An 8,784-nucleotide genomic window follows, 5' to 3' on the forward strand; every position below is an offset into this window, starting at 1 on the left:
AGAGAAAGGAAAGGAGAGGGGGGGAGAGAGGAAGAGAGGGAGAGAAAGTGAGAGAGAGAGGGGGAGAGAGAGAGAGGGGGAAAGAGAGAGGGAGAAAGGAAGAGAAAGAGAAAGGAAGGGAGAGAGAGGGAGGTGTGGTAAACCACTGTAAACCACAGGCTCCTGTTTAAGGAGACTGCTTTCCACAGCCCACTGCAACTCAGTGCAGGACAACTGAAGGATATGCTATGTTCTCAAGTGAATTAAACCCTGTTGGTTTCTCCACAATAGTCTCCTGATTGATGGTGCATCAGGAGGGAGAAAGGGAGATGAAAATGGGCCAAGAGGGAGTGTGAGAGAGAGAGAGAGAGAGAGAGAGAGCAGGAGGGAGAGGAAGAGAGAGAAGAGAGAGAGAGAGAGCAGGAGGGAGAGGAAGAGAGAGAAGAGAGAGAGAGAGAGAGAGAGAGAGAGAAGTAGAATTCATCCTCTTGTCTGGATGTCACTAGTAATGAAACTTCATTTCCAGGGGTGTTTCTTGTACAAGCCCCTTCTTTTGGGGGATCGAGACTTTGATGCCATAAAGCTCCCGTGAAATGCATGGAGGCAAATTTACATGTTAAAGGGATTACATAGTTATAAACTTGAGGATGTCACTGGTTTTTGAGCTTCTCATTTCGCTGTATGCTAAATAAATGATCAAAATGACTGCATAGGAGAGAAGTGAAGGCATGGAGAATTTGCCAGGGTGCGTTAAAAGGGAAAAGACAAGATAATGCATAAGGAAAGTGATATATCCTGCCAGTCCAGATCAAACACCTGGAATCAATTGTAACATGCAATTAAAAGCAAATGTCTTCTTTGATTTACCAAATGATTGGAGAGTGCAGTTGGATGGTTTATTAAAATGGAAATGAGTGCCTTTATGCATCTGCCATGTAACCCCTAATGCAACAACTTATTTAAAAGTGAACTGAAAATTCTATTTTGCCAACTGCAAGGTGAGGAGGATGCTTAAAATCTAAACAAAAAAAAAATACTGGGAGCATATCTGGCAGCAACGGGGGCCTGAGGAACAGAACTAACATTTTCAATCAAATTTTCAAATTATTGTCATTGATCTTTTGCTTAAGCTTATATGCCACAAAATACTTAGAACAGAGAAAATGGATCTTCTGTGAACAGTTCAGAAAGTTATCTCTAACCTATGTACGGCTGCGTACAGAGCACAATTTGCAGAATGTGGGAGTGCAATGATAATCAATTAGCACCAAACAAGGGCTATTGGGTTCATTCAGGAGCTTCAAGGAAGAAACCACTGTACCTGCAGGTAGGGACTCTGGCCTTCTCTGAGATGAGAGGAGGGAGAAGGAAGTGAGTCTGGGGGTGTGGTTGGCCCCCTCGATATGTTGGCTGCCTTTCCCAGGCAGTCGGGAGATGTAGACACAGTCCATGGAGCAGAGGGAAGTTTATGTTATCTTCTGAACTGCATTCACTTCCTTTTGATCTTGAGCAGAACAGGATCCAGAGCATGTTGTATGCTTTCAGTGCTGCCTCTTTAAACATGACTGAGGAATAAGGGCGACATGCTGAACTTCCTTCGTCTTCCAAGAAAGTAGAGGTGTTGGAGCTTTCTTGACCATTGTAGCTTTGATGTTGATTATTCTCTTTGGCATGCTACTGCCACTGACACCATTTATTGCCTGGCCCACTTGGTGGTGAACAGATGAGGGAGTTCAGGACCAACAGGAATGGTGGGTCCAATATTACATGAAGGCATGATGGAGGCTTGGCTTTCCTGCCCTGAATGTACCAAGTGATAAATTGCATCTTGGTTGCCACCATTGGTATCAATTCTAAATTTCATCTATATTTAATAAGAAGAGTTTGAATTCTTTAAGTGCCATGGTGGGATTTGAATGTACATTTCCTGATCAATGGTCCAGACCTTTAGGTTCTAGTTCACTAACAATCATTATGCTTTACAACCTGAAGTATTATCTTTCCCAATATTAATTGGGGTGGCATGGTTAGTGCCACACAGCACCAGTGATCCGGACTAGGGTTCAAATCCCAGGTATATGTAGTGAGTTTCACCATTCTCCCTGTGTCTGCGTGGTTTCCTCTGTGTGCTCAGGTTTTCTCTCACTGCTCAAGACATACTGCGAGTTGTTGATCAATTGGGCAGCATAAATTTGTGGGCCAGAAGGTACATCTAAAAACAAATTGAAATTGTGAGGAAAAATTAACTAGAGTAGTTTGATTTCTTCTTTTGAAGTTGAGCAGCATCCCGCATCTAATAGATCAGGCAGAACATTGTCACTGAGCAGGGATCGTTCCTTGGAGAATACAGTCTTATGTCTAGGATAAAACGCACACACACAGGCTAATGTTGTTTCCCTGTGATGATCTCCCATGTATATCAATAGTTCAATCCATCATTATGTTTCAACTCTGTAGCGAATTTGTAAATTGGACTCTCCCTAGTTGATACCTGGACATTCTGAGAAGGTCCGATACCCTCATTCCTGAAGCAGGGTTACAACCCGAAATGTTGACTGTCCATCTCCCTCCATAGATGCTGTCTGTCCTGCTGAGTTCCTCCAACAGTTTGTATTTTTTTGCTCTACATTTTAGCATCTACAGTCTCTTGGGAAGTGAATTGAACTGCTTATTGCCACATCTACTGAAGTACAATGAAAAGCTTTGTTTTGGATTTTAATCAAGAAATTCAACCCATACTTAAGTGCTGCAGGTAGGGCTATAATAAAACGAATGTTCAGCATGCAATTTTACAATATCAAGAAGGCAGAATCTAAAGCTCAAAAAAAAGTGCAGACTTTACTGCAAAGTAGAGATGGCAGAGGTCGACAGCATCGAGTCCACGCTACTGAAGATCCAGCTGCGCTGGATGGGTCACGTCTCCAGAATGGAGGACCATCGCCTTCCCAAGATCGTGTTATATGGCGAGCTCTCCACTGGCCACCGTGACAGAGGTGCACCAAAGAAAAGGTACAAGGACTGCCTAAAGAAATCTCTTGGTGCCTGCCGCATTGACCACCGCCAGTGGGCTGATAACGCCTCAAACCGTGCATCTTGGCGCCTCACAGTTTGGCGGGCAGCAACCTCCTTTGAAGAAGACTGCAGAGCCCACCTCACTGACAAAAGGCAAAGGAGGAAAAACCCAACACCCAACCCCAACCAACCAATTTTCCCTTGCAACCGCTGCAATCGTGTCTGCCTGTCCCGCATCGGACTTGTCAGCCACAAACGAGCCTGCAGCTGACGTGAACTTTTTACCCCCTCCATAAATCTTTGTCCGCGAAGCCAAGCCAAAGAAAGAAGAAGAGTTAAAACAGTGCAGGGACATCATCTTTTACCAATAAGGGGCCCATTTAGGAGTCTGATAACAGCAGGAAATGAGCTGTTATCACTGGACAATGAAGACTTTGCATTTTATGGATTTGGGGCTACTGATCATGAAAATAACCTTAAAATTTTCCTATCACATACCGCTTTTTAGATATAACCTATTTTTGTGATTTCCTGCCATATTTCAGAATCAGAATTTATTGTCATGAACAAGTCATGAAATTCATGTTTTGATGCAACATCATAGTGAAAACATTCATATTATAACCATCTTGTAACATTACTATATAAAAAAAAATAAAAATAATACTGCACAAAAAGTAAGGCAGTGTCTTAGGTTCATTGATTTTTCAGGCAGCGGGGAAGAGCTGTCCTTGTGCCACTGAGTGCTCCTGTACCTTTTTCTTGATGGTAGCAGAGTAAAGGGTATGGCCTGGGTGGTGGTGGGGCGTCTTTAAATACAGAGGCTGCTTTTTTTTTGTGACACCGCCTCATGTAGATATCCTTGATGGAGTGAAGTCTGGTGCATGTTATGTTTTAGGCCGAGTTAGCAACTCTCTGGAGTTTATTCTTGTCCTGAGAGTTGGTGCCTCCATACCAGGCTGTGATGGAATCAGCCAGAATGCTCGCCACAGTACGTCTGTAGAAGATAATGAGGGTCTTCGGTGACATACCGAATCTCCTCATATACCTCACTAAGTATAGCCACTGGCGAGCCTTCTTTGTGATTGCATTGACATGGAAGCTCATGCTGCAATTATACAAAACCATGATGTGCAACATGTCATTGACAATTCATTTCATTCATACTTGGACTTCTTCCCTGATGATCTTGGAGCAGTCAGTAATGAGCATGGTGAAAAGTTTCACCAGGACATTGTGACCATGGAAAAGAGGTATCAGTGCAACTGGAATCCATCAATGCTGGCCAACTATTGTTGGACACTGACACGAGAGGCATCAGATACTGAGTATTAAAGAAAATCAGAAGCAAAACATATTTAGGTCAGTTGAGCTAAGACAATGTGTCACCATTAAACATACTAAATTGAATGAAAATCAATGTTCCTCGGACTTCCTACATGATACAGCAAATCTGAAATTATCTTTGTGTTCAGCTTGATGATCATAATCCCCATTTTTTTCAGGAAGTGAACCTTTTGAGAAAAATTGTTGCCCAGTGTTTCGAATCTGAAGGTTTGTGCTTTTCAAGCCTCCTCGATACCCTTTGTTGGATCTTCTCGGAGATGAGATCCATGAGAGAACTGTGCAGGTCAGTGCAGAATGGAACCAATGGGCTCACCGTGTTCTATTCACCTCATGTAAAAATTCCTGAAGGGGCATCACAGACCACAGAGGCAGAGCGGGTCTTCCTGCTGTCTGGAACCTTGAGTCATACTTGGCCGATATAGGTGCTGTCATTCAGAATGAAGTTGGGAAGAAATTTCTTCACTCAGAGGAGGAAGAGAATTCAGAATCCTCTTCCTTCGAGGAGGTGTTTGCTCAGCAGGTCCAAGACAAGACAAATGGATTTTTAGAAATTAGAAAGTGAAGGATAATGCAACTGAAATTGAAGATCTTACTGAAATTTGGAAGAGGTACAAGGTTCAAATGGCCTACCTTTGCTCACATTTCTGATGTTCCCATGTACCAACAGGACATAATCCATCTTCCTTCCAATATACCAATAAACAAAGAAATGAAAACATTGCTTTCTGAACATTGCTATTGATATTCTTTTATGATTTATGATCAAGACCAGCACATTGCCCATTCTAGGCTGGCTTTGCCAAAATAGTTGTGAACTCAATGCTTTACATAGAAATTTACAGCCCAGTACAGACCCTTTGGCCCACAGTATTGTGACAATCTAATAACCTACTCTAACAATGGGCTAAAATTTCCCTCCATTTTTTTCAGTTTCATATACCTGCCTAATAGTTTCTTTTATTGTACCTGCTTCCACAACTGTTGCCAAAAGTGCATTCGATACACCCTCTACTCTGTGAAAAAATTACCTCTTATATCCCCCTTCTTCCTACTCCCCAGCACCTTAAAACTCTGGCCCTCATGTTAGCCATTTCAGCCCTGGGAAAAAAAGTGTATAGCCATCCACAAAACCAATGCCTCTCAGCATCTTATACACCTCTATCAGAATGCAGAATGGAACCAATGGGCTCACCATGTTCTATTCACCTCATGTAAAAATTCCTGAAGGGGCACACAGACCACAGAGGCAGAGCTGGTCTTCCTGCTGTCTGAAACCATGAGTCACACTCGGCCGATACGGGTGCTGCCATTCAGAATGAAGTGTCTCTGTCACTCCGAGGAGAAAAGACTGAGATCACTCAACCTATCCTCATAAGGCATGACTCTCCAATCCAGGCAGCCTCTCTATAGCTTCCACATTTTTTCTGTAATGAGGTGACCAGAAATGAATATGAAATTCCATGTGGGGTCTTTAGCCCATTGATCAATTCAAATATTTGGTTAGGAGCTCCAGAACCTAGACTTAACTCTGACACTAAATGCTGACAGAGGCGTCAGGTGGTGAATGGTTGATTCCATTTGTTTGCTGGTCTTGTCCCTCTGTGGTGGAACCTGTGCATTAGGAGGTACAAGCAGAAGAAGGCCCTTGACCAAGATGGAAAGCTAGAGTGTGTAAATAAAGACCACTATTTGTTAATGAACTGTTCCCAGGAATTGTTACTTCTTGAAGCCACTAAACTTTTCCCCTAATCACAAAAGCAGGCTCATAAACGTGGGCTATTATTTAGTTGAGGTAAAATAACTAGTTATAAAGAACCTTATAAGAAATGAAGGGTTATGTGGAAATAATCTGCAAAAGCCAAGTTTCAAGCTCTGTTTCCCTCTCTTTTCTCCCAATCTGACCAGAGATAAGATCAACTGTCAACAGAGTATCAAGAAATGGAATGACCTGCTAGCTGCACACCAGAATGGGACCACAATCACCAACAAAGACCTGCATTGAGCAGTGCCCAGGTCAAGTGTGATGCTCTGCTGGAACTTTAAAACAATAATCCACGCTCAGCGGTTGCCTGCCTCCGAGGATTCTGTATTACAAAAGGCAATTGGAAGGTTTGCCAATCCAATCTTTGTGTCAAAGGTACAATCTGCCTGTCTTCACTTCATAGGCAGGGAAAGATGTGCCCCATGGCAGGAAAGCTTGGGAAGATGCAGAATGAACAATGGGGCATCGCTGCTCCTCCATTGACCAAGCTGCTGTGGGACTCTCCCTGAACCCTACACATGGAAACCAATTTCTGATATCCACATCAGCCTTCCTTGAGCAAGGAGAAAGATCATTATTATTATTAAGACGAGAACACTGGAGATGGAAAATCTGGCGCTGTTTTCAGAAGACTTCCTCGGCTGGGAAGACCATTAGCATTGTCACATGGAGGCAATTGTATCTGAAAAGATCTGATCTGCAACACCCTTTCATCGACTGGACAATTTAATTCTAATATGAGAAAATGATCCTTATTTCAATGTAATTAGAGGTGAATGTAAACACAAAGGAGCTGATTTCAGACTAGTCTAAGGTGATTCATTAAATGTGACTCACTCTCTGTTCTCATTTATCTGTATGTGACCATGATTAAAATTTTGCCTTGGACATTATCATTTATCATCAGGACCATCCAGGTCACTGGCTTATCCATTATTTAAAATGCTGCAGATGCATGTTTTTCTCTGATTTTTCTAAAAAGTTCATCTTTTCAATATTAGTGTTATACCTGATCCTTTTTCTCCAGACTGTGTTAACACATTTGAAGATAGATGCTATATTTGTGAGCTGAATACTGATGGATATTTACCATGTGCATGGTTGATGGGTTATTTGAAACAATTATGGAACAGAGTTTGTGATGCACGGATACATGGATAGAAAATTATTTGTTATTTCACTCTCCTTTCCAACAGTGTGAAATAAAATTCATCCATTTGAATTCATGCCAATATTTTCCTCCCAGCACGAAATGGAAAAAAAAAAATCATGTCGCCTTTCTTTATCAAATGCTAATACGGGAAACATGGAGTGTGTATCAGTCAGCGCAAAGCTATTGCAGTGCCAGCAACCCAGGTTCAAATCTGCTGTCTGTAAGGAGTTTGCATGTTCTCCATGCTGGCTTCCTCTAGGTGCCCCAGTTTCCTCCCACCCTTCAAAAACATTCAGTGATTTGTAGGTTAATTGGTGCATTTGGTGGGGGCGGACATGGGCTCTTGGGTTGGTAGGGCCTGTTAATTTGCTGCATGTCTAACAAAAGTGCAAAACAAAATTAAAAATTGGGGACATAGCCTCAAAGGGACAGGGCTGAGAACTGCTTTTTCCAGAGATTGGTGAATCTGTGGAATTCTCTGCCCAGGGAAACAGTGAAGATGAATAAATTTAAAACACAGATGGAAAGCTTTTTGCAAAGCAGGGGAATGAAGGGTTATGTCAAAAAGAGCTTGGTCCACGGCCAGATGGGCCATGACCTTATTGAATGGTAGAGCAGACTCCATGGGCACAATAGCCGATAACTGCTCTTATTTCTTATGCTCATTACAGTAGTAGTTTGGAAACAGATTGGTTGCAGAAAACATAGAACACCATGCACAATCTGACAAACAAGAATCTTATGTTATCACGGAGTCGGAAACCATATAACCATATAACCATTTACGGAGCGGAAACAGGCCATGTTGGCCTTTCGAGTCCGCACCGGTTCACTGATTTTGTGCGCCCTCTTCAGGCATTGGTCCCGGTAGATCTTCATTCAATAACGATGGGCAAATTCAATGCAGGTGGAATCTTATTGAAGTTGAAAGCAAGACTGTTGTCCTGGCACCACACAACCAGATTCTTGATCTCCATCCTGCTTTCTGACTCATGGTTTCCAATGGTGGTGTTATGTTGGAAAATTATAGTAGACGAAACAACATAAAAATAGTGGGTCTCGTTCAGTGTAGAACTCTGCCCATACAATGTTTTGCGCCTATCCTCATTAGGATGACATCATTTCTGTAATTATTCACTGGTGTACAGGAAAAAGATTTCTTTCTTGTGCCATCAAAGGCAAGCAGAGTTGCTGTGCTTTGAGGGCATTTTGCAAAATAAAGAAAGGAAATAATAAAAGAAAGGAAATAAAAATAAAGAAATGAAATTTTACAAAGAGAAAGAAGGAAATACAAAACAAAGAGTCCCTTTAGATAGTGTGAGTGGTTGAGGATCTCTCTGCCTCGTCTAATGTGACTACCTCCGCCGCTCTTTTTGGAGTTGTTCCTGTCCGTTGACCCTGCCTATTGTCCAGTGGATTGGGCAACAAGCTTGACCTCCCATATTCAGGTACTTGCACTCCACCGCACCTCCTCGGTTCTTGGATCTGATATCCCTGAAGCCATTGGAAGCCGTTGACAACTGAGGCCTGC

General features: G+C 42.4%; 1 long non-coding RNA gene across 1 annotated transcript; it reads left to right on the plus strand.

The window, feature by feature from the left end:
• Nucleotides 1-442: 442 nt before the first annotated feature.
• On the plus strand, nt 443-6,954 carry LOC138739791 (uncharacterized). Its single transcript, XR_011342421.1, has 3 exons — nt 443-724; nt 4,497-4,621; nt 6,244-6,954. It is a non-coding gene; the product is annotated as an uncharacterized lncRNA (long non-coding RNA).
• Nucleotides 6,955-8,784: the final 1,830 nt, after the last annotated feature.

This window comes from Narcine bancroftii, chromosome 7, assembly GCF_036971445.1.
Source record: "Narcine bancroftii isolate sNarBan1 chromosome 7, sNarBan1.hap1, whole genome shotgun sequence".
Taxonomy (NCBI): domain Eukaryota; kingdom Metazoa; phylum Chordata; class Chondrichthyes; order Torpediniformes; family Narcinidae; genus Narcine; species Narcine bancroftii.